This window comes from Micromys minutus, assembly GCF_963924665.1.
Source record: "Micromys minutus genome assembly, chromosome: 2".
In the NCBI taxonomy this organism is placed as follows: domain Eukaryota; kingdom Metazoa; phylum Chordata; class Mammalia; order Rodentia; family Muridae; genus Micromys; species Micromys minutus.
Genome location: NC_137971.1, coordinates 106,241,766 through 106,266,683, shown reverse-complemented (window position 1 = coordinate 106,266,683; position 24,918 = coordinate 106,241,766). Strand labels below are relative to the sequence as shown.

The 24,918-nt window shown below is 34.9% G+C and overlaps 1 pseudogene across 1 annotated transcript; it reads left to right on the top strand.

Moving 5' to 3' along the window:
* Window positions 1–23,298: 23,298 nt before the first annotated feature.
* On the top strand, window positions 23,299–24,146 carry LOC308417969 (nucleophosmin-like; annotated as a pseudogene). The gene has a single exon. The product of its transcript is annotated as a nucleophosmin-like (transcript).
* Window positions 24,147–24,918: the final 772 nt, after the last annotated feature.

The window sequence follows — 24,918 nt, the reverse complement described above, 5'->3', positions numbered from 1 at the left end:
AGAAGACAAGGCATATGCTGGCCATTTCTTTTTATTTATTTTTATTTTTGCATTTTATTGGATATTTTATGTGTTTACATTTCAAATGTTATCTCCTTTCCTGGTTCCCTTCTCTTCTTTCCCCCATTTCTCTGCTTCCACAAGAATGATCCCCAGCTCTCCCACACACTCTCATCTCAACACCCTGGCATTCCCCTACGTTTGGGAAACACCTTCACAGGACCAAGGGCTTCTCCTCTTATTGATGCCAGATAATGCCATGCTCTGCTACATATGTGGCTGAATCCATGGCTCTTTGCTCGGTGATTTAGTCCCTTGGAGCTCTGTGGGGTCTGGTTGGTTGACATTGTTCTTCCTATGGGGTTGCAAACCCCTTCACCTCCTTTCTCTAATTCCTCCATTGGTGTCCCCATGCATAGTCTAATGGTTTTTTTGCAAGCTTCCTCATCTGTGTCAGTAAGGCTATAGCAAAGTCTCTCAGAACAAATCCATGTTCAGCTCTTGTCAGCAAGTGCTTTTTGGCATCAGCAACAGTGACTGAGTTTGGCAGCTGTGTATAAGATGGATCGCCAAGTGAGGCAGTCTCTGGATGGCCTTTCCTTCAGTCCCTGATCCAGACTTTGCCTTCATATTTCCTCCTGTGACTATTTTGTTAATCCTTTATGAAGGACTGAAACATTCTCGTGTTGGTCTTCCTTTTTCTTGAGTTTATGCCTATAAATTGTATCTTGGGTCTTTTGAGCATTTGAGTTAATATCCACTTATCAGTGACTGCATTGCATGTGTGTTCTTTTGTGACTGGGTTACTTCACTCAGGATGATGTTTATCTGCTTCTATCCATTTGCCTAAAAATTCCATGTAGTCATTGTTTTTAATAGCTGTGTAGTACTCCACTGTGTAAATGTACCACATTTTCTGAATCTATTTCTCTGTTGAAGGCCATCTGGGTTCTTTCCAGCTTCTTGCTATTATAAATAGGTTGTTATAAACATAGTAGAGCATGTTATAGGTTAGAACATCTTTTGGGTATATGCCCAGGACTGGTATGGCTGGGTTGTTTCTGAGACTTCTTCTGTCAATGCAATTAATCTGAGTCTCTTCACTTTAGCCTTAGGCAGACATTTCAGACAAGGGTAAAAGGTAGCAATGTTCTTCACCAAAGCATCACAGAATAATCTCTAAGCCATATACTGACATTCCTGTCCTTTGAAACCCCCAGAACCAGACTTCCACAATACAAATCACCCTCAGCTGCAAGGCTTTTCCTATTCCTACTATGATGGTCCATAAAGTCCCACTTACAGCATTCTACTGTCTTAATATCCAAAGTCTTAAATCCACATTTTTTTCAAGCAAAAGAATGGTCAGATATATCACAGCATTACCCTAGTTCCTGGTAACAACTTCTGTCTTAGCTAGGGTTTTATTGCTGTGAAGATATACCATGACCAAAGCAACTCATATAGGACAATATTTAACTGGAGCTTGCGTACTGGTTATGAGGTTCAGTCCATTATCATTATGGTAGAAATCATGGCAACATCCAGGCAAGCATGGTGTTAGAGGAGCTGAAAGCTGAAAACTGAAAAGCACTAACATTCTAGACAGTTTCTGTTGTATCATCAGCATTAAATATTTGAGGAATTTCATTTCATTGGAAGAAATGTTTTATGATTTACTGCTCATTTAATATGTCAATTATGCTTCCCTCATAGAGAAAGGAGGACTTGGAATGGTCATGAGTTGTGGCAGTTTTGATGATGCAGGCACGTAAAGCAAGCCATGGATGTTGTGTATGCATAAACATGTTCATTTATTATCTATAAAAATAAGACAATCATGCATTATAAACACCATATTTAGAACAAAGTACAGAATTGCAATGTGGGTTTAAATATAATAGTGTCTTGACTGTGAAGAAAAGCACTAATTTTCTTCTCAATTTTTATTATCCATAAAATTAAGATAATAACCTCATTTCCAAAAGAGTTAGTCATCATGAAAAAATAAAAAAAACACCAACTAGAAATCACAATGCATAAAATGCACTCAAACTTTATGTTGCTATTGACATAGTTACGGATTAAATTATCATTGTTGTAGTTACAGAAGTGAGGAAAATCAATTGATGTACCTCTTTCATTGTTGTTTCTTACTATGGGCTTAATTGCAGCTACGTAACCAAAGTTGAGACCAATGACCAACTGATTATGGAAAACTAAAAGAAAGGGTGAGTAGGCAGCTACAGCGGTATAACTGATCTACTGGTCTAAATCAGCAGCATTTCTGTATTGAAAGTTGTAGTTTATGTATTTTAAGACACTATTTAATAGAGTTTCTTTACCTGTATCAATTTGTAATAAATGTTAACCATTCAGAAAAGCTTTTTAGGATGATTAAGATGTTCTAAAACCTTAGAGCCTGATGACTCTGACCACATGATGTAATTATATATTTATTTTAAAAGATAATAGTGCAAAGGTGTTATGAGTTTCAGATGGAACATCAAACACACTCAACAGTTTTAGGGATCCATGAGCCCATACCGTGCAATCCCAATGTTTCCAACCTGCTGTGTTCCTATAAATAATGCAAGTGAATAAGTATTTTATAGAACTGTTTTGAGAATTAAATATAACAGTTGATAAAACTTTGTTACACAGGCACATTGAATAGAAAGAACTCATTCACTTTTTAGTGAATTAATATCTCCTAGTGACTTTCATTGAATGTTTTTGATTTCTTAATATATAACTTGTCATTTGAGGAGTGGATTTCTCCTAGAGCACACTTAACTCATTTTTCTATTTTTGATGGTCTTTGATCCCAGTACTCCCTTCAAACAATTAGAGTAGAATGCAGAAACATGTTTCTTGAAATGAACATTTCTGAATATATTTACATCCCCAAAACTTGGTGTTCTTTCCCATATAAATTTTCTTCAGATGTTAAAAGATAAAAGTGCAAATGATGAAATGGTCAAAAAATTATATTACAGTCATTTCTCCTGTGAAGTCAAAATCTCTACAAAGCTGAAAGGAAAGCACCCCTTCAACATTTCCTTGACAACATGTTAGCACTGTGGGATTGTTGAAGAAAGCCTAAAATCTTCAAGACTAATTCATAGGATTACCTTCATTTGAGTTTATTTAAGTGTGAATAATCTGTGCCTATAAAATTCACTCCTCAAAGCTGTGCTAACCATCGGACAATAACGAAAAACTAGTGAATAACTCAAAGACAAAAGAGGGACTTGTAGTTGTTGCTGTTTGTTTGTTTACTTGTTTATTTTCATTGTTTTTGCTATAAATATTATTGTTCAGGTTATCTAATGTTTTCATCCCTAGTTTTCCCAGGTATGAATCAAAATAATTTAAATGTCACAAGTAGTTGGTAAGACAAATCTTTCTATTTGTTTCTATTTTTCCACAGGTTATAAGAAAAAAAAATCAACATATACAAGACATGTCCATTTTCAGATGTCAGTTACTGTTAAACTCTGTTAGTGGAATTGTCAGCTTAAGAATCAGTGGCTAGAAAACGTATCAAAAGCTGCCATAAAATGATGGCTCTGTGATTATGCTCTAGCCAATGGGATTGTGAGTATGATCTACACATGAGCTAACCTCTTTCTACTTTTTGATTTTCAGATTGCTCGAAATTGTCTGTTTATAGTTCATATTTGGATTTCTCTCCAAAAAAAGCTGAAATTGAAAGAAAGGTTAAGCTTCTCATATTAACAGTTGTTTAAATTGAGTTTTAATGAATAATTGTCATAGCAGAATTTTTTAAAACTATTGCCTCACACTGACTCAATCCAAACAAAACAAGATATATGTGCACTAGAGTTCTTATGAAAGCATGCAATTTTTTGCCTCTGAGTTTAAGTCACCTTTGTTAATAATATTTTCCAAATCCATTCATTTTCTGGGAAATCTATATTTTTATTTTTTATAGCTGGATGTTGAGAGCCGTTTGTGCCGCACCCAAAGATGGCGCCGGCTTCCCGCCAATGACTCAGCAAACAGCTGTTGCCAGCCCAAGAGACATAGTGCACATGTGTCACAGACGTCACAGCATGCTCTAGGGGCATGCTAATGAGCTACTGGAGGGTGCACCAATCAGGTAGCGACACGAGTCTCCTGGGCATATATAAGCAGTGCATTTTCCTTCCACGTGCTCCCCTGCTCAGAGTATTATACAATAAAGGTTGCTTGCAGAAGAATACTTTTGTTGCATGCCTATTCCTGCCGGCAGGAAGTGGGGCGCCCGACAGCTGGATAAGTAAATATATGTAAACACATATATACATATACACATACATACACACATACATAGACACACATATAAATATATATAATTTTCATTATCTATTCTTCTCCTGATGGACAGCTGACTAAGCTTGACTCCATCTCTTTACTGTCATTAACGGAGCAGCAGTATCATGTCTTTTAAAGTGTCTTCATGATATGGAGTGTTATAGCTGGGATACATGCTAGATCTATTATTTATTTTATTTTATTTACTTTATTTTTGAGAAACTTCTATACGGATTTGCACAGAATCTGTACTGGATTACACTCCTGCCAGTAGTGAATGAGTCTCTCTCTCTCTCTCTCTCTCTCTCTCTCTCTCTCTCTCTCCAGAGACTCTTCTAATTTTGTGTTTAAATTAGAAAGTTCACTTTTGCTTTCTCTTCAGCGACAAAATATAATTTGTGTAAAAACACTATATACACATAAATGTATAAGTTTATATATAAATGAACTGAATTAAGACAGAAAGAACAGACACTACCTTGCGAAGTCCTGGTGTTTGTCTGCTTCTCATTTATATTTCCTGATGACTGAATGTGATTATAAGGGCAAGATGCTTGCTCAATGAAAACTGTTTTAGAAGAAAAATTTATATGTTTCTATCCTGACCTCAAATCCATATCTGTTTCATAAGATAATTTATATTTATTTACCTGTACAATCAGAAATTCTAAATTAATATGCATTATGTAGTATAAACCAGGTCATATGAGTTACACAGAAATAAATGGGGCTTCATGGAGGAGCATTCATGAAAATGACAAATACTATAAATTAGGAATAATAATAGGCTAAAGTAATCGTAACTGAAATAGTAATACTAACAATCAAACACTTTGAAAATATTTTGTTTGATTTTACAGTATTATTGGAAAGAAAAAAATCTCAGTGCTTTTTAATTTTCTTCCATTTTCATATACTTGGCTCTAAGACTCTGGAAGATTCTTTGGCTGTTTGCCCAGATTTTCTGTTAGTTCTTGTCCAGAGAGAGCAGCTGGCAAGTCTACTGCAGTTGACAGGTGGCTGAATCCTGGCCAAATGCATGGGGACAGCTCTGACCTTTGGCTTGCTTTGGAACAAGGGTCATGGAGGGTAATGATTTAAAGATCATACTAGTTTCTTGTACTGAATTTTTAAGTTCATCTGTTTGATATCACTGTCAGGACACTGCCCAAACATTTCAGTAGGTAGGAAGCTTCCTGCTGTGTGCTGTGACAAATTATGTGTTGTCTGGGTTCTGTAGAGCATGAGGTAGAAATAAATGGTGTCCAACTTTTGCCATTGTAGAATACAAAGAGTGTAAAAATATGATTTAATTGTGTTAGTAAACACTTTCATGAACCCCCACAAAGAAATTTATTGCGTCTCTACCCAGTATTTTGGTGTGGAAAGCCCTGCAGAATCAATCTCTCAGCCGTGGTCCTGGTTTCAGATTTATGGTATTCTATAAGACTTATTATAAGATTGCTGTTTGCATACTTCCTAGGCACAAACTTAAGCAAGAGGCACTTGGTGAATAAGTACCATATTCTAACAAAGGAACCTTTACATTCTTAGATCGCACGGTATATTTCAGCAACTTTGTGTTCTTGACTGGGTAGATCCTAGCAGACACAGGGTAGATGACAATAAAAGTAGATGTAGCCAAAGACATTGAGAACAACAAAGAGGAAATACACATTCGAGTGTAGTAGATGTGTAGGAATTTGGGTCATCTGACAGAAAATAAATTTTCTGATTAGCAGCTATGGCTCTTTCTTAGGATGGGGTTTTATACTTATCCACCATGACATCAGCTTACTATTTCTTCCATAGCTTATGCGATCCTAGACAATTATTCTTACTCATAAGATATTTTCTTCCTATTTTGGTGATTTATTCTGCGAATTTACTCTCTGGACTCTGACTACAGTGGTATTTTGAATACAGATTTTTTTTCATTTTTATTAGATATTCTCTGTATTTACATTTTAAATGTTATCCTCTTTCCCCCAACTCTCATCCCCCCCCCTTGCTTCCAAGAAGGTGCTCTCTCTTCCAATCACCCTCTCTCACCTCAATGCATTGGCATTCCCCTAAACTGAGTAAACTAACGTTCATTGGATTACATTGATGCCAGACAATGCTATTCTCTGCTACATATGCAACTGTAGTCATGGATCTCTCCATGTATGTTCATTAGTTGGTGTTTACTCTGGTGGGTGGGGGGATTGGTTAGTTGATATTTTTGTTCTTCCCATGAGGTTGCACACCCTTTCAGCTCTTTCAGTCTTTTCTCTATCTCATTCAGTGGGGTCCCCATGCTTAGTCTGATGGTTAGCTGCAAGCAACTTCATCTGTATCAGTATTGCTCCAGCAGACCCTCTGAGGAGGCATCCATATAAGGCTCCTTCCAGTAAGCACTGTTGGCATCAGCAACATTGAGTGGGTTTGTTGGAAACAACTCACAGACCTTATGACGCTCAAAAAGAAGTATGGCCAGAATATGAATGCTTCAGTTCTTAGAAGGGAAGAGATCATCCAGAGAATACAGTATTTTTAAGAGGAAGAACCGTGACAGTATTAGCTTTTACTCAGCAGCCCTCTGCTACCCTCTTCTGGTTGTAATTTATTACTGCACTTAACCCTTCTAGTACAAGGTGAATCTAGGTGTGATGCTAACAGTAACATGGGGGCAGATTATAAAGCAAGGTCCTCTTGAAAGCTTAAGGAAACCAAGTCTTGGCACAGAATATGACTTGAAAGCCTAGGCAAAAATTTTTTTAGTAATATTCTCTTAGAAGTTATATGGAAGGCATATATGTATGTGTTTTTCTTTTTAATTGTCAATATTCAACATTAAGCATTCTTTAGAATAAAAAATAAACAATAAGAATAAGTCCTTATTTAGTAGACTTCCAGTTGGAACTAGAACATGAGTGTTAAACTATGAAATCTCCATTCTTGCTGGTCACAGAGTGAGGACCAGAAGTGTAAGAATAAACATGAATGACTTGTCAGACTTTAGGAAAATATGATCAGTACATTTGACTAAAAATTTCAAACTCCGCAACTTTATTAGAACCACCCATGAAACTTGATTATTGAATTTTTATTTGATATTTTCTTTATTTACATTTCAATTGTTATCCCCTCTTCTGGTTTTTCTCTCTAGAAACCCCCATTACCATCCCACTTTGTCTGCTTCTATGAAGATTCTCCCCAATTCACCTACCCCTTCCAACATCCCTGCCCTTCAAAAGACCAAGAAGCCCTTCTCCCACTGATTCCCAACAAGGCCAGCCTCTGCTACATATGGGGCTAGAGAAATGGGTATTTTGAGGTGGACTTTTTGGTTGGTGCTTTTGTTTCTGGGAGCTCTGAGGAATCTGATTAGTTGATTTTGTTGTTCTTCCTATGGATTGCAAAACTTTCAGATCCATTAGTTCTTTCTCTAACCCCTCCATTGGTGACCCTGTGATCAGTCTAATAGTTGGCTTCCAGCATCGACCTCTGTATTAGTCAAGCTCTGGCAGAGCCTTTCTGGAGACAGCTAAATCAGGTTCCTATCAGCAAGCATGCCTTGGAATTCATAATATGGTCTGGATTTGGTAACTGATTCTCCACTTATGAGTGAGGGCATACCATGTGAGTTCTTTTGCCACTGAATTACTTCACTCAGGATGATATTTTCTAGTTCCAACCATTTGCCTAAGAATTTCACAAAGTCATTGCTTTTAAGAGCCATGTAGTACTCCATTGTGGAAATGTACCACAATTTCTTTATCCATTCCTCTATTGAAGACCACCTAGGTTCTTTCCAGCTTCTGGCTATATAAATAAGGTTGCTTTGAACCTGTTGGAACATATGTCCTTGTTATATGTTGAAGTATATTTTGGGTATATGCCTAGAAGTAGTATAGCTGCATCCTCAGGTAATAATGTGTCCAATTTTCTGATTTCCAGAGTGGTTGTACCAGCTTGCAATTGAACCAACAATTAAGGAGTCTTTCTCTTTTTCACATCCTCACCAGCATCTTCTGTGACCTGACTAGTATAAGGTGAAATCTCTGGTCTGTTCTGATTTGCATTTCTGTATGATTAAGAATGTTGAAAATTTTAGATTGCTTTTTAGCCATTTGGTATTCCTAAGATAAGAATTCTTTGTTTAGTTTTGTACCCAATTTTAAAAATTATTTGGATCTTTGGTGTCTAACTTGTTAAGTTCTTTGTATAGATTGAATATAGGATGTAAAATTGATAAAGATCTTTTCCCTAATTGTTGGCTGCCATTTTGTCTTATTGACAGTTTCCTTTGCCAATTTTATGAGGTCTCATTTGTAGATTCCTAATCTTAGAACATAAGCCATTTATGTGTACTTTATGCTCATTGTATCTAGTAAGTTTTCAATGCATACTATCAAACCTTTAAAAAATAAAGTACTGACAAAAATATATTCGTACAGTTTTATGCAAAAATGCTTTTAAAATCTGTACATTTATCTCTGTTTTTTAAAATAAAGTTATTTAATTAAAAAACATAAGCCATTGGTGTTCTGTTCAGGAAAACTTCCCCTGTGCTCCAGTATTCTAGGTTCTTCCATACTTTCTCTTCTATTAGAGTCAGTGTGTCTCATTTTATACCAATACTTTTCAAACCAATTCACAAAATAGAATCAGAAGGAACATTACTCAATTTATTCTCTGAAGCAACAACTGCATTCATACCTAAACCGCACAAAGATCCAACATAGAAAAAGAACTTGAGACAATTTTCACTTATGAAAATCAATGTGAAAATAGTCAATAAAATTCTTGCAAACTGAATCTATGAACATATCAATATGGTCATCCATTATGTTCAAATAAGCTTCATCTCAGGGATGCAGGGACCATTCAGTGTCAGCATATTCATCAACATACTCCACTATGTAAACAAACTCAAGAAAAGAAAAACTTCATGATCATTTCATTAGATCCTGAAAAAGCATTTGACAAAATTCAACACCCCTTCATGGTAAAAGTATTGGAAAGATCATGAATTCAGGGCCCATTCAGAAACATAGTAAAACAATACATAGAAAATCGGTAGCCATGAAACTAAATGCTGAGAAACTTGAAGCAATCCTACTAAAATTTGAGACTAGATAATGTTGCCCACTCTCTGTCTACCTATTCAATATAGTACTCAAAAATGTAGCCAGAGCAATTAGACAAGAAAAGGAGGTCAAAGGGATACAAATTGGAAAGGAAGATGTGAAAATATCACTAATTACAAATGACATGATAATATATTTAAGTGACCATAAAAATTCTACCAGAGAATGTCTATACATGACAAAAAACTTCAGCAAAGTGGCTGGAAACAAAACTAACTCAAACAATTTAGTAGCTTTCCTCTACTCAAAGGATAAACAGGCTGAGAAAGAAATTAGGGAAACAACACCCTTTACAATAATAAAAAATAATATAAAATACCTTGGTATGACTCTAACCAACAAGTAAAAGATCTGTATGACAGGTACTTCAAGTCTCTGAAGAAAAAAATCGAAGATCTCAGAAGATGGAAAGATCTCCCATGCTTATGGATTGACAGGATTAATATAGTAAAGATAGCCATCTTGCTGAAAGCAATCTACAGACTCAATGCAATCCCCACCAAAATATTAATTCAGTTTTTCATAGAGTTAGAAAGAGCAATTTGCAAATTTATTTGGGATAACCAAAAATTCAGGATAGCAAAAACTATTCTCAACAATAAAAAAAGTCACCATCCCTGACCTCAACAATGTTACAGATCAGTCATGATAAAATTGGTATGATAATGGTACAGAGACAAGAAGGTAGATCAGTGGAATTGATTTAAAGACCCAGAATGAACCCACACAGCTATGGTCGCTTGATCTTTGACAAAGGAGCTAAACTATCCAGTGGAAAAAAGATAGCATTTTCAACAAATGGTGCCGTTTCAACTGGTGGTCTGCATGTAGAATGAATATATCTTTTTTAAAAATAGAAACATGGAGATACTTTAAGTTTTTAAATTTAAGGAAATGAGTGACATCCATTTTCTAGAGGTGTAGAGGGCGCAACTCACATGGTTAACCCCAAACCCAATCTGCGGTAGTATAGGGGCACACTTCTGACACCCTTTATGATATCCTGTGCCTCATTGTGCATGATCTTAAAGCATGAGGACAGGGTCTTGGAATTTTTTTTTAATTGAAAAACCTTATTTTAAAAAAAAAAAAGATAAATGTACAAATTTTCAGCATTTTTGCATAAAAGTATAGGAATACAGTTTTTTTAAGGTTGTAATAAAGTGTCTGTGGGTACATATACATACACATAAGTATATATGTAACAATATCTTAAAATATAAAGAAACTTCCCCAAGATAGATTCACAACATTCAGTAATATATTCATTACATTATATAAAAAATATCCTCTGATGACCGACAATATTAAGCAAACAAACTACAAAATAGTCTTCAGATTAAATTTATTTTTAGGAGTCCAGAGACTCCCACAGGATATTATGCTAGTGTGTGAAGATGGGCTACAATGACTGCAATCCCATAGAGCTTGCAAATATCAAAGCACCATCACACACCCAATTCTGTGCTTTCCTGAACATACATTTTTTTTAAATCTTTTTTTAAAGATAAAGTTTTAGTTCATAGCAGGTGATTCTGATGCCTGAAGCCAAAAAGTTTTGTTTTAGAAATACTGGTATACATAAACTTGATTTGTTAAACATGCAATTAAGAACTTTATAAACTATATTGTCTTAAAGTATTCTGAGTAATTTTTGCATTGTTGGATGTGTAATCTGTTTCTGTATCATCATATAAACAGTGATGTAATTCATATCTTGGTTCATAAAAATTTTGATTATCAAGATTTATTTCACAGTGTGAGAATTAAGCTATATATGCTACGTACTGTATAAATATTTAGAAATGACATAATAAAATTAATAGTATGCTTTCTCTTTCTGCTCTATTCATTTCAAAAGAAGAATCGTTTATGGGCAACAATATCATTGTTGCCGAGGTTAGTTGTTTCTCTAAGAGCCACAGTGTAGGTTCTGTTGGAGACACAATCTCTATTGTTCCCGGTTACTCCATGGTTATCATAGAGACAACAAAGTATCATATGCAACTTGACTGCATAGCTGTGTTAAATCAAATGGTTTCAGAAATTTAAAAGTTTACTGAATATAGTTTACTATAATTAATAATAAGGATAATGAGTTTGGATTCTTATGCATCAATATATTTCATATATTTACTTATCCTTACAGTATGGTAGTAATAAAATAATTAAGTATATTATACAAATGAACTGAGTATAAAACCCTAACAATATTTTTAAATGTATTAAAAATATAAGAGCCAAGAATATAGCCTTGTGGCAAGTTTGGGTATTCAAAGATCATTATGCTTAATTAATACTCACCAAGAAAACTGACTGTTTCTTTGTTATGTTCTGTCCTACATCTACTTCATGCTTATGGTAACTAGAGGTATTTCAATGCATGCTATCAAACCTCTAAAAGAATTAAGTACTGACAAAAGTATTCATAGTGTTATGTCAAAATGCCTTTAAAAATCTGTATATGTATCCCTCTTTTTTAAAAATAAAATTGTAAGAGAGGAAAGAAAACTATCAAAACAAAAAAATACTGACATTAAGAGTGCAAAAATGCTTAAAAATCTGTACATTTATCTTTGTTTTTTAAAATAAAGTTAAAAACAGTAAAACCACCAAAAAAAGAAAATTCACATTGTTTTTTTTTTTGTAAAAAAAAAAAAAAGGAGCAAGAAGAATACATTTTTAAATAGTATTTGTTATGACTATGTCTAAGAAGGTGTGCCGAAAACTTCACCTAAAGGTGAGTATTAATGCTATTATGTTACAAATGGGAAACTAATGATTATATACTTTATCACTTTGAGGTTTCCTTGATAGTCAGGGGAAAGCTTTAATTCAAATTGAAGGACTTCTAAATTTACTATTTATGGTCTTTTTATCCTCTTGGATTTTCCATAATGATTAACCTGTAACTATCACACAGTATGATTAATTTATACTACATGTGTCTAGGTGATCTGTTCAATATATAAATAAGAGGAAAGTTTAATGGAAAAAAGAATCATTAATTCTTAATGATAGTAACATGAGTATTAAAATTGGTGACTATGAAAAAACTGCTATGACATGGAATAATTCCTGGTCATTCTCTGCTAATCAGATTTATAACGCAGTTTTACAACAAAATTAATTAATACCATCTTTGTGGAATGAATTTCTTTTATGAAAAATATGAGGTGTATTAATGTTTAACATATACAAAATATAGTCTTATACATATGGATGAGAAGAAAATATGCAAACAAACACACACACACACACACATGCACACACACACACACACACACACACACACACACACACACCACACCACACCACTCTAAATAGTTTTATTACCATCCCAATCACTCCCATATTATATTTTGTAACTTAAACTATCACCACCATACATTCTTAACATAAAATCCAATTTTACTATTACAGTTTGAACTTCTCTACAATGTCTGTAAGAGAAATGAAACCTGACATATTTTACTGGATTTGCATGATTCATAATTTTAGAGTAAATATTGGTATAAAATAGTGAACTAAAGCTATTTTTGTTCTCTTAGTTTAGTGTCTTACTTTTCTACTTTTTAAAAATTTTCCAAAAGTCAATTTAAATACTATCTATAAATTTTTCAGAGAAAAATTTGCTGAGTAACTAATGTAGATTAAGTGCAATGTTTTTATTAATTTATCATCCTCTCATACAGTATGTCATGACCTTAGTTTTGCTTCCTTCTACCACTTGCAGTACCTGCATTTCCCTTTTACTACTACTCCTTTCCTTTAGGAAAACAGTGGGTCTCCCAGGGATATCAGACAAATACATTACATCAAGTTGGAATAATACTAGGTGCCTCCGCTTATATTGATGGGAGATGCAATCTAGTGAAAAGGAAAGGGATCTAAAAGCAAGCAAAAGGGTCAGTGACAGCTCCTGCTTCTACTGTTTTGGGTCCCGTAAGAAGACCACACTAAACAATCATAGCATATGAACAGAGGGCCTAGTTCAGACCCAGTTAAGCTCTCTGGTTGTCAGTTCAGTCTTTGTGAGTCCTTATGAACCCACGTTACTTGATTCTGTGGGTTTTCTTGACTCTTCTGGCTTCTTCCTTCCTTATTTCCAATGTATTCCCTGAGCTTCCTCTATTTCCTAATTGATCAACTTAAACTTTACATTATCTAATTTGGCTTAGCATTCTTTCAGTGTTTTTTCATCTTAAGAATCTTTTATATTTTGTTTATTTATCTTCAAACATTTTGGCATTTTGATACAGTATCTATTTTAATTAATTTTTAAAAATGTTTATACTAACTATGAAGACCTCAAATGTGATATCCTTCTCAAAAACTGAATTTAATCGCACTATCAAATATAAAATAAACACTGGAACTCTGACAAATTCACTCAGCCATCTAGTACAGCCTTGAGATTTTATTTTATAGTTTATGATATTGATAACATTTTTATCCTTGAGGGTTATTTGTACAAGTTTCAACATAAATTCTATAAAAGAATAGTTATTTTTCCTGATGCTTGTGTGCACACACTCTTTACATGTTACGGATAGTAAATTGCTCCTTTACACGTATGTCCCTGTGTTCTGTGAGAATGTCTCTTTGTGTAGGAGTTCTAAACTTTCATGTAATTAATTTCTTTTATTTCCCATGTCCTCACTGCTATATAAAGCTCTTCAAACTCAAATAACAAATTTTCATCCGAGTTTCTCCCTAAAATACTTATACTTTTAAGCATTATGTTTATTATGTCTCGAATATTTTTTGAGGAACATTTTATAAAAAGTGTGAGAGAAGAGGTCATATCCAGTAATTCAGTTTCCTGGAACACCTTGTGGAAGGGTCAACAGGTTTTGATTATATAACAAATAACCCCTGTCAAAGAGCAATTGACAATAAGTGTGCCTTTTTTGTTCTGGGCATTCTATTAAACTCTGTTGGAATATATATTTGTCTTCATTGAAATGTCGCGTTTCAATTATTGGGTTTTATATTATTGCTTAGAGTCAGGTACTGTCAGAATGTCAAATTGCCAAGTTTATGATTTCCTAAGATTGATTGAAGTTTATATTTCGGGTTTTCCTCTTTTTTTTTTTTGTCTTTCATTTTTTTACTAGGTTTTTTTTTTTTTTTTTTTAGATTTTTCTGCAATAAGTTTTGATCATATTTGCCCTCTTTCCCAAACTTCTTCCTGATTCCTAAACACTTAAGTTTCTCTTTTCTTTCTTTTCTTTTCTTTTTTTTTTTTTTTTACTTTATCTTTAGGTAAGTTGTGTCTAGTTTGTGTTGCTTACGTATCCTTGAACAGAGGGCCAATCATTGACTGAATTACATGAGCAAACATTACTAATAAAACCAACATGAGCGCTGCTGTCTTCTGAACCTTAATTGTTTGGCCATCTCTCCTCCCACCTTCATCAGACTTGCTGCCCAGTTGCCTTGAACAATATGCAGTCTTTTCAGAATTCCATTTTCCAATCACTTCTCCACCCACCTTTATCAGACACAGATCAGAAGCCCTACAGGTTATACCCCCTTGTTTCACCCCCATTTCCCATGCTCTCCAAGTCCTCTGGGGCATGCCAAGCTTCTGTCAATGGCCTGCTGTTCCCAAACTCCATTGTCGAGCCACATTTCTAACTGGTTCCCTCACACCAATCTCTTTTTAACCTAATCTACAGGACCCGCCCAAGTGCTGTGAGACTTGAACCACCTCCTGACAACTCTTGAGTTCCATTGTCCATCCTGAGCACATCTACCAGAAGCCTACTACACCAAGATTATTAAGTTTTGTCCCCCCATACCTGTTACATAAAGAAGATTCAGGAACAACCAGATGGCTAAAGACACTCTAAGAATTACAATCAACAAAATCCAGGTCAATAGGACACCTTCAGATTATAGGTATCTTACTACAACAAACCCTGGATATCCTAAAACAACTGAAGTATAAGAAAATTAGCTTAAATTCAACATTATAAAGATGATAGATGCCTTTAAAGAGAAAAGAAGTAAATCATTTGAAGAAATAGAGGAAAATACAATTAAACGGGTAAAGAAAATAAATAAAACTATTTAAGACCTGAAAATCAATGTAGAGGATAAGAATAAAAGATTATGAAAGCCAGAGGTGGTAGACAGCTCCAAGAAAGAAGTGCTTTCTAGATGCAATAGGGAAATTACACACATAAACTCTCATAGTGGTTGTGAGTGTGTGTTTGAGACTTTCACCAAACAAAAGTCAACAAGGAAAAGTGGTATGCAAGGAGTCCTACCCCTGTAGTGATTTTTGCATACAGAGAGAGGGAGGGAGAGGGAGGGAGGGAGGGAGGGAGAGAGAGAGACAGAGACAGAATGAGAGAAGCAGACAGAGACAGAGATAGAGAGAGAAAGAAAAAAAGGATTTTTTAAAAAAGGGTATATAGCCCATGTGGGTAGATCATAGTCCTGGACAGATAATACTCTACTGCAAATTAAAAGAATATTTGGGTAGCATGAATTGGACTTAAAGCTTCAGGAAAAATGAGAACATAATGTAGATAGGTAAGGAAGAAGGATACCTCTGGGAAGAGTTGGGAATGGGTGACCATGATCAAAATACACTAGCAATTTTCATCAATTAATCAATTTAAATATTAAATGAAAATACTCTGACCTAAAACAACTGGGGAAGAGAGATTAATTGTATCTGAAATCTATCACAGATTTGTGAGTAGCTGTCTACATGATGTGAACACACTAATCCACATAGGTATAAATCTATAATACCATTAAGTATCCAAAACCTGCATACCACAACATTAGTGTTTTATGGAAACAGATCATCTTTTTTTTTTTTGGTTGGGTGCTGGTCAGCACATTCTGGGATGTTTAACCACATTCATGTTCTTTAAATAAAAGTGTCTGTAAATTTCCCAAGTTCGGATAAGAGCAACATCTCCTGGTTCTTTCTTTTTTTTTTCCCAATTTTATTGGTTATTCTCTGTATTTACATTCCAAATGTTATACTCTTCCCCCACCACATCCTTCCTTCCTCCCACTCAACTTGCTTCCATGAAGGTGCTCCCTCTTCCAATCCACCTCTCCACCTCAGTGCCTTGGCTGGTTAATGATATTGTTCTTCCTATGATGTTGCAAACCTTTCTACTCTTTCAGTTCTTTCGCTTTCTAACTCTTTCATTGGGGTCCTCATGTTAAGTCATATGGTTAGCTGCAAGCATCCTCATATGTATCTATATGACTCTGGGAGAGCCTCTGAGGTGACATCCATGTCTGGTTCCTGCCAGTTCTCTGAGGAATTTGGCATCAGCAATAGTGCTTGAGTTTGGTCGCTGCATATGGGGTGACTCTCCAGGTGAGGCAGTCTCTGTAGATCTTTTTTTCAATCTCTGCTTGAAAAAAATTGACCTTGTATTTCTTCCAGTGAGTTTTTGTTCTTCTGTCTAAGAAGGACTGAAGCATCTACATTCTGGCCTTCTTTCTCTTTGAGTTTTATAAGTTCTGTGGATGGTCTCTCGGGTATTCTGAGCTTTTTGGGCTATTATTTACTATAAGTGTACAAACTATGAGTGTTCTTTTGTGACTGGGTTACTTCACTCTGGATGATAGCTTCAAGTTCCATCCATTTGCCTAGGAATTTCATGAACTCATTTTTAATAGCTTAGTAGTACTCCATTGTGTATATGTATCACAATTTCTATGTCCATTCCTCTGTCGAAGGACATCTGGATTCTTTCCAGCTTCTGGCTATTATAAATAAGACTGCTACAAACACAGTCGGGTATGTGTCCTTGTCAGATGTTGGAACTACTCTTGGGTATAGGCCAAGGAGTGGTATAGCTGGGTCCCCGGACAGTACTATGTTCAATTCTCTGAGAAACTGCAGGACTGATTTCCAGAGTGGTTGTACCAGTTTACAATCTCCCAATAGTGGAGGAGTGTTCATCTTTCTCCACATTCTCACCCGCATCATCTGTCACTTGGGATTTTTGTCTTAACCATTCTGACATCTCCAGGTTCTATCCAAAATTACTGGAGGCAGGGTACACAACAGGCACTCAGAACATCAGGGAAATGCAAATCAAAACATCCCTGAGATTCCACCTCACACCAGTCAGATTGGCCATGATCCAAAACTCAGATGACAATAGATGCTGGCAAGGATGTGGAGAAAGAGGAACACTTCTCCACTGCTGGTGGGGTTGTAAACTTATACAACCACTCTAGAAATCAGTCTGGTGGTTCCTCAGAAAAATGGACATAGTACTACCTGAAGACCCAGTTATTCCACTTCTGGGCATTTACCCCAGAGACACTCCAACATACAACAAAGATACATGCACCACAATGTTCATTGCAGCTCTATTTATAATAGCCAGAAGCTGGAAAGAACCCAGATGTCCTTCAGTAGATGAATGGATACAAAAATTGTGGTACATTTACACAATGGACTACTACTCAGCTATCAGAAACAATGGCTTAACAAAATTCTTAAGAAAATGGATGCATCTAGAGAATATCATCCTGAGTGAGATAACCCAGTCACAAAAGAACAGACATAATATGCAGTCACTGATAATGGGATACTAACCCCAGAAAACTCCAGAAACAACTCACAGACTGTGTGAAGCTCAACAAAAAAAAAGAATATATTTTAATTAAAATAGTACTGTGTCAGATCCCCCTTTCCTCCCTACAGCCCCTCCTAATCTCTCTCCTATCCCCTCAAATTAATAGCCTCTTTTCCTATATTATCGTTACATATATACATGTGTGTATGTACATGTACCCACAAATACTTAATTACAAACTTAAAAATGTATTCAGAAAAAAAAAAATGCTAAAAAAAATTTTTTTTTGAGTTTTTGATTTTACCCATTCTGACATCTCCAGGTTCTATCAAAAGTTACAGGAGGCCAAAGGTGCCCTTTTTAAAACAGCTGATATAATAGATATTAAATCGAGTATAATTAACTAATTGGTTTATAAAATAATCTTTCAAGTCTAAAAAGTAAGGACAATTGTTTAGCTTTATGGTGGAAAAATAGGAAATGCTAAAATGAGTTAAAGTAGATTTACATCTTTTGCTTAAGCATAAAATATGTGATAAACACAATCTAACATTAAAATATAATACAATAAAAGTTATTAAAAACTAGAAGAAAAGAATAAAAATGAATTTTATATTATTTTTAAGAATAAACTTTGGTCAAGATTTTCTTTTTTATAAAATATCATTTATGTCTTTTCCTTTTTAAAAAAAATTGGATATTCTCTTTATTAATGTTTTAGATGTTCTTCCCTTTTCACCAATTCCATCCCCTCTCCCTCTCCCCTTGCCTCCATGAAGTTGCTTTTTCTTTCAACCTCCTGCTCCTACCTTAGAACCTGTTTAAGATTTTCTTTTCTAATTCTTGAGTAAATTATTTAAGTTACAAACAGGTTCAAAGAGAATCTCCAAGGCATACCAAGACCAATTAAATAAACAAAAGATGATCCAACCTACAGCAAGGACACATTCTCCACTATGTTTATAGCAGCCTTATTTATAATAGCTAGTAGCTGGAATGAACCCAGATGTCTTTCAACAGAGGAATGGATACAGAACATGTAGTACCTTTACACAATGAAGCACTACTCAGCTATTAAAACAATGAGTTTATGAAATTCTTAGGCAAATAAATGGAACTAGAAAATATCATCCCTTATAGTACTACCTGAAGACCCAGCTATTCCACTTCTGGGCATATACCCCAGAGACACTTTAATACACAACAAAGATATATGCACCACAATGTTCATAGCAGCTCTATTTATAATAGCCAGAAGCTGGAAAGAACCCAGATGTCCTTCAGAAAATGAATGGATACAATAATTGTGGTACATTTACACAATGGAATACTACTCAGCCACCAGAAACAATGACTTAACCAAATTCTTAAGAAAATGGCTGCATCTAGAGAATATCATCCTGAGTGAGATAACCCAGTCACAAAAGAACAGACATAATATGCAGTCACTGATATTGGGATGCTAACCCCAGAGGCTTGCACTCCCCCAGAAACAACTCACAGACTGTATGAAGTCCAAGAAATAAAGAAAACAAAAATATATATATTTACAAAAGAAACAAAAGAAAAGAAAATATCATCCTTAGTAAAGTAACCCAGTAACAAAAGAACTCAAATGATATGTACTCACTTATAAGTAGTATTAACCCCAAGATACAATAATCCACAGACCACATGAAACTCAAAAAGTTGGAAGACCAAAGAGTGGATGCTTCAGTCCTAAAGAAGGGTAACAAAATATTCATAGGAGGAAATACAGAGACAAAGTGTGGAGCAGAGAATGAAGCAAAGGCCATCCAGGGACAGCTTCACCCAGCAACCAATCCCATATACAATCACCAAAAGCAGACAATATTGTAGATGCCAAAAAGTGCATGCTCACAGGAGCCTGATATCGGTGTCTGCTGAGAGGCTTTGCCAGATCCCAAGTAATACAACCATCCTTTGGACTGAGAACAAAGTATCCCATGTAGAAGTTAGAGAAAAGACTGAAGGAGCCAAAGGTTTTTCAACCCAAAGGAAGAACAAGAATATCAACCAACCAGACTTATAGAGCTCCCAGAGATTAAACCACCAACTAAAGAGTACATATAAAGGGACCCAATAGCTTCAGCTGCATATGTAGCAGAGGATGGCCTTATCAGGCATCAAAGAGAGGCAAGGCCCTTTGCCATTTCAAGGTTCAGTGCCCCAGTGTAGGGGAATGCCAGGATGGGGCGATTGGAGGGGATGTGTGGATAAAGGAAACACTCTTACAGAGGCAGGGTGAAGGAGTCTGGGATAGGGGCATCCCAGAGGGGAAAAAGGGAATGGGTATATTTAAAATATAAGTAAAAAATATATCCAATAATAATAATAATAATAATAATAATAATAATAATAATAATAATAATAATAGTAATAAACAAAAACTTCATATAAAAAGTAGTAAGAGTTAGATATTGCCAACAGATGCAGATACATTTGACAAAAGGGCATGAAATATTTGAAGTCCTCGTATCAAATTTAATATTGATAAAAATTTTATAGTCCGGATTGGGAAGATGGCTTAGTGTTGAAAAACATGAAGTGCCCCTGCACTAGTTTCCAGCAGCCTACCTCCCACTTTTCATGGGACCTGAACCTCTGTGCAAGCATCCCTACATTGATGCAAACATACAGATAATTCTAAAATCATAATGGAAAACATTAAACATTTACAATGATAATACCATTCTCTTTCCTAAACTTGGTATAACCAATGGTGATATACTGTGCTAAAGAATGATTAGGCATGAAAACTTACTTTTATAAAACCAGTATTCATTAGAAAAGGAAGAGAATAACACAATGGCTATATGTAAATATATATATACTCCTGGTAAAACATCAACTTATCCACATTCAAGTACTAGTGTTATCTTTCTACCCAGTGCCTGAAAGCACCCTACGTTTATTCTACAAACATATCCATATTGTGTAAATTGGTGTGTTCAGTGAAGCTGTTTGTTATAAAATCAGTAATAATACAAACATTTCAGAATCATTCTGTTTGTTTATGAGGACTAGTGAGAAAGACAGTACTTCTGTAAAGAAATTTTACTCCACAATAAAAATGGTAGCACTCTGTTTGTGCTCTTGAAGGCAGGAAATACTGTAATTAGTATTCAATCTGTTGTTTGAAATTAAAGAATACAAAACAATTATACTTGAAACAATATTCCAAAGTAAGAGGGATATTGCCCATCACCAATCATTTATACTTTTAAATTGCACCATGTGCATCTGTAAGGCATTCACATTAAAAAATATAAATGTAATAAAAGGCATAGGGATTAAAAACAGCCAAGTTTCACCCCTAAAATATATACAATTGAGCTATCTCTTTCTCTCTTTTAAAAGTACTTTTTAGGTATGCATGTATGTATGTATGTTCATATGTATTTATTATTTGTGTGTGTGTGTGCATGTTTGAATGTATGTATGTGCACCACACATGCATATAGTTGTCCACAGAAGCGATAAGGGGGTATAAGACTATCTGAATCAGAAGTTAGAGGCAGCTTTAAGTTATTTAGTGTTAGTGCTTAGAAACTAACTCACTGAGTGCTCTTAACCATTTAGACATCTCAGTGGCTTCACGACTTTTTTGATTCACTAAATTTTGTCATCTGTATTACATGCATACCTCTAAAATGTTTATATGGTTCAAGATGTTGAAGAGAGCATTATGTAAGTACAATAAAAAACTATAGATATTTTTTACTTTTATTGAAAGTATAATGTTCTGAAAATGCTTATAATTATTCTTCTGTTGAACTATGGAATTTTTGGAATATAATTCATCCTAGAATTCATCTTTTCTACTTACCAATGGATTTTATGTATTATATGCATTCATTTTCTGCAGTTTTATATCAATTGTACATGTAATGTGTTCAACTTAGTTTCTTGCTATGCTTAAATCTTATGAACACTGACATAACTGTTTCATAAAGAAGACTTTAATTTTGACATAATAGTTTACCAAGAGAAAAATAATAGGCTTTCTTTTCTTTAAATTCTAGTAAAACACTCAGGACAGATCATCAGCTACTGAATGGCCTTCTTGGTTTTTTTTTTTTTTTTTCCTTCTCCTACAAGATGACTTATTTTAAAACACAGATAACATGTCAACATTTTTTATTTTGTAGTTAGAGATTCTATTTGTATATTTTTTTGGAGGCAAGTTTTGAAATTTGATCATTTTCCATAGTCTCTGTAGTTCTAGAAATAAATTTAAAACTGAAGGAGGAGAGATTAGTAGAATGAAGACATATTCATTTATTCTAAAAATATTTTCTCATGCTGAACCATTGCCAGGCACTGGGCTAAGTATTTTAAGTACTTATTGTTACTATAATTTATTATTATTCTTAAATAAGCAAGTCTGAACTGCTGCTGCTATCATATTCTAATATTTTTGCTTTACTCTAAATCATTTCCAAATTTTCATAGAAACTGCCAGAGGCATCATCTGCTAATACATCTATGTTTTTTAAAATTATGCCAATGACTATGTTGTACTTGTTTGATCATTATTTTTTTGATGATATTTCTGTGACCTCTGGTAAGAACAATTACTTCAGGCTTGAGGCTCTGATACTATGAAGTGTAGCCCATGGGGCTGCCTAAGACAAAACAATTTCTCAATACCCGAAGGGATTCTTACTACTGTCTTTCTTTGATATTCCACTCTTGTTTCCTAGTTATAATTCTAGTGTATAAGCAGGATCTATTTCCTAAGTTTTCAATTCATTGTAGAGTTGGTCTCAAAGATGTTGCCAACATAATTAAGAAAGCTTCATGTAAGAATGCAGGCCAGAACTTGGCTGGTTTCTGCCATCAGCTGTTACTGTTTTCTTGCCTATGTAGCTAAAAAAAAAGGTAAGTCTTATTGAACATAGTATCCATTGAGAAGACAGCTTAGGTATAAGGCTGCCAATTTCAGTGAATTTAAAAACACAGTACCCAGTTAAATGTGAATTTCAGGAAGACAACACTTTCTTTAAACAACTACAATAAAACCAAGTCTATTACATGAAACTTTGGCAATATTGGCAATATTTATATAAAGAAAATTTATTAAAAGTTAACAAGGATTCTTGTAATTTTTTTTCTGGAACTCTTTCCATAGCCATAAGACTATAATTTTGCCTTGGCGTGATTCTGTCCTGCGCGTCTGTTCTTGGAACAGTAGGCAATTGTTTCCTGCCTGGCTTCTCCCACACAGCAGAGTGCACCTCCACCTCATGGAAGACTCGATGGATATGGATATGAGCCCTCTCAGGCCTCAGAACTACCTTTTCTGTTGTGATAAACACTATCACTTTAAAGTGGATAATCATGAAAATGAGCACCAGTTAAGAATGATCAGATTATGGGCAGGGGCAAAAAAAATGAATTGCATGTAGTAGAGGCAGAATCAATTAGCTACGAAGGCAGTCCAATTAAAGTAACACTGGCCACTTTGAACATGTACGTACAACCAAATGTTTTCCTTGGGGGCTTTGAAATAACATCACCTGTGATCTTAAGGTTGAAGTGTGGTTTAGGGCCTATGCACATTGGTGAACAGCACCTAGTAGCTGTAGAGGAAGATGCAGAGTCAGAAGATGAAGATGTCTGGAAAGAGATCTGCTTCTGGAGGTGATTAAAAGGTCCCACAGAAAAAAGTAAAACTTGATGACGATGAGGATGATGATGAAGATGATGATGATAAAGTTGTGGATGGGGAGGAGGAGAAGGAGGAAGATCTTGATGAAGAGGAAACTGAAGAAATGGTTCCAGTGAAGAAAAATGCACAAAATACCCTAGCTAAAAATGCACAAAAATCAAACCAAAATGGCAAAGACTTAAAACCATCAACACCAAGATCAAAGGGTCAATAGTCCTTCAAAAAACATAAAAATAAACTCATAAAACACCAAAAGAATCTAGTTCTGTAGAAGATACTAAGGCAAAAGTGCAACCAAGTATAGGAAAAGGTGGTTCTCTTCCCAAAGTGGAAGCCAAGTTCACTTATAATGTGAAAAATTATTTTCGGACGACTGACCAGGAGGCTATTCAAGGTTTCTGGAAGTGGAGGAAGTCTCTTTAACTAAATATTGTAAACAGATTGAAAGATTCTCTGTTACTTCATTTCTGTAATAGTTAATATCTGGCTGTCCATTTTTTTTTTGAAGAACTTTATTTAAAAAAGAAAAGATAAATGAACAAATTTTAAGCATTTTTGCATGAAAGTATACGAATACATTTTTGTAAGTGCTTGGCTTTTTTTTTCAAAGGTTTGATAGTGTGCATTAAGATCTTACTAGTTACAAAGAGCAAAAAGTACATGTAAAACAGGATGTAACCCGGAATTAGTCAAAGTTTTCTTGGTGTGTAAGGATTGAGCATGATAGTTTTTTCTTATTTTTTCTTTTCTTTTTCTTTTCTTGAACTTCACACAGTCTGTTAGTTGTTTCTGGGGTGTTCAGAGCTTTCTGGGGTTAGTATCCCATTATCAGTGACTGCATGTTATGTCTGTTCTGTTGTGACTGGGTTATCTCACTTAGGATGATATTCTCTAAATGCAACTATTTATCTTAAGAATTTCATTAAGTCACTGTTCCTGATAGCTGAGTAGGACTCCATTGTGGAAATGTACCACAATTTTTGTATCCATTCATCTACTGAAAAACATCTGGGTTCTTTACAGCTTCTGGCTATTATAAATAGAGCTGCTATAAACATTTTGGTGCATGTGTCTTTGTTGTATATTGGAATGTCTCTGGGGTATATTCAGAACTGGAATAGCTGGATTGTCCAGTAGTACCATGTCCAATTTTCTTAGGAATTACCAGACTAATTTCCAGAGCGGTTTTACCAAT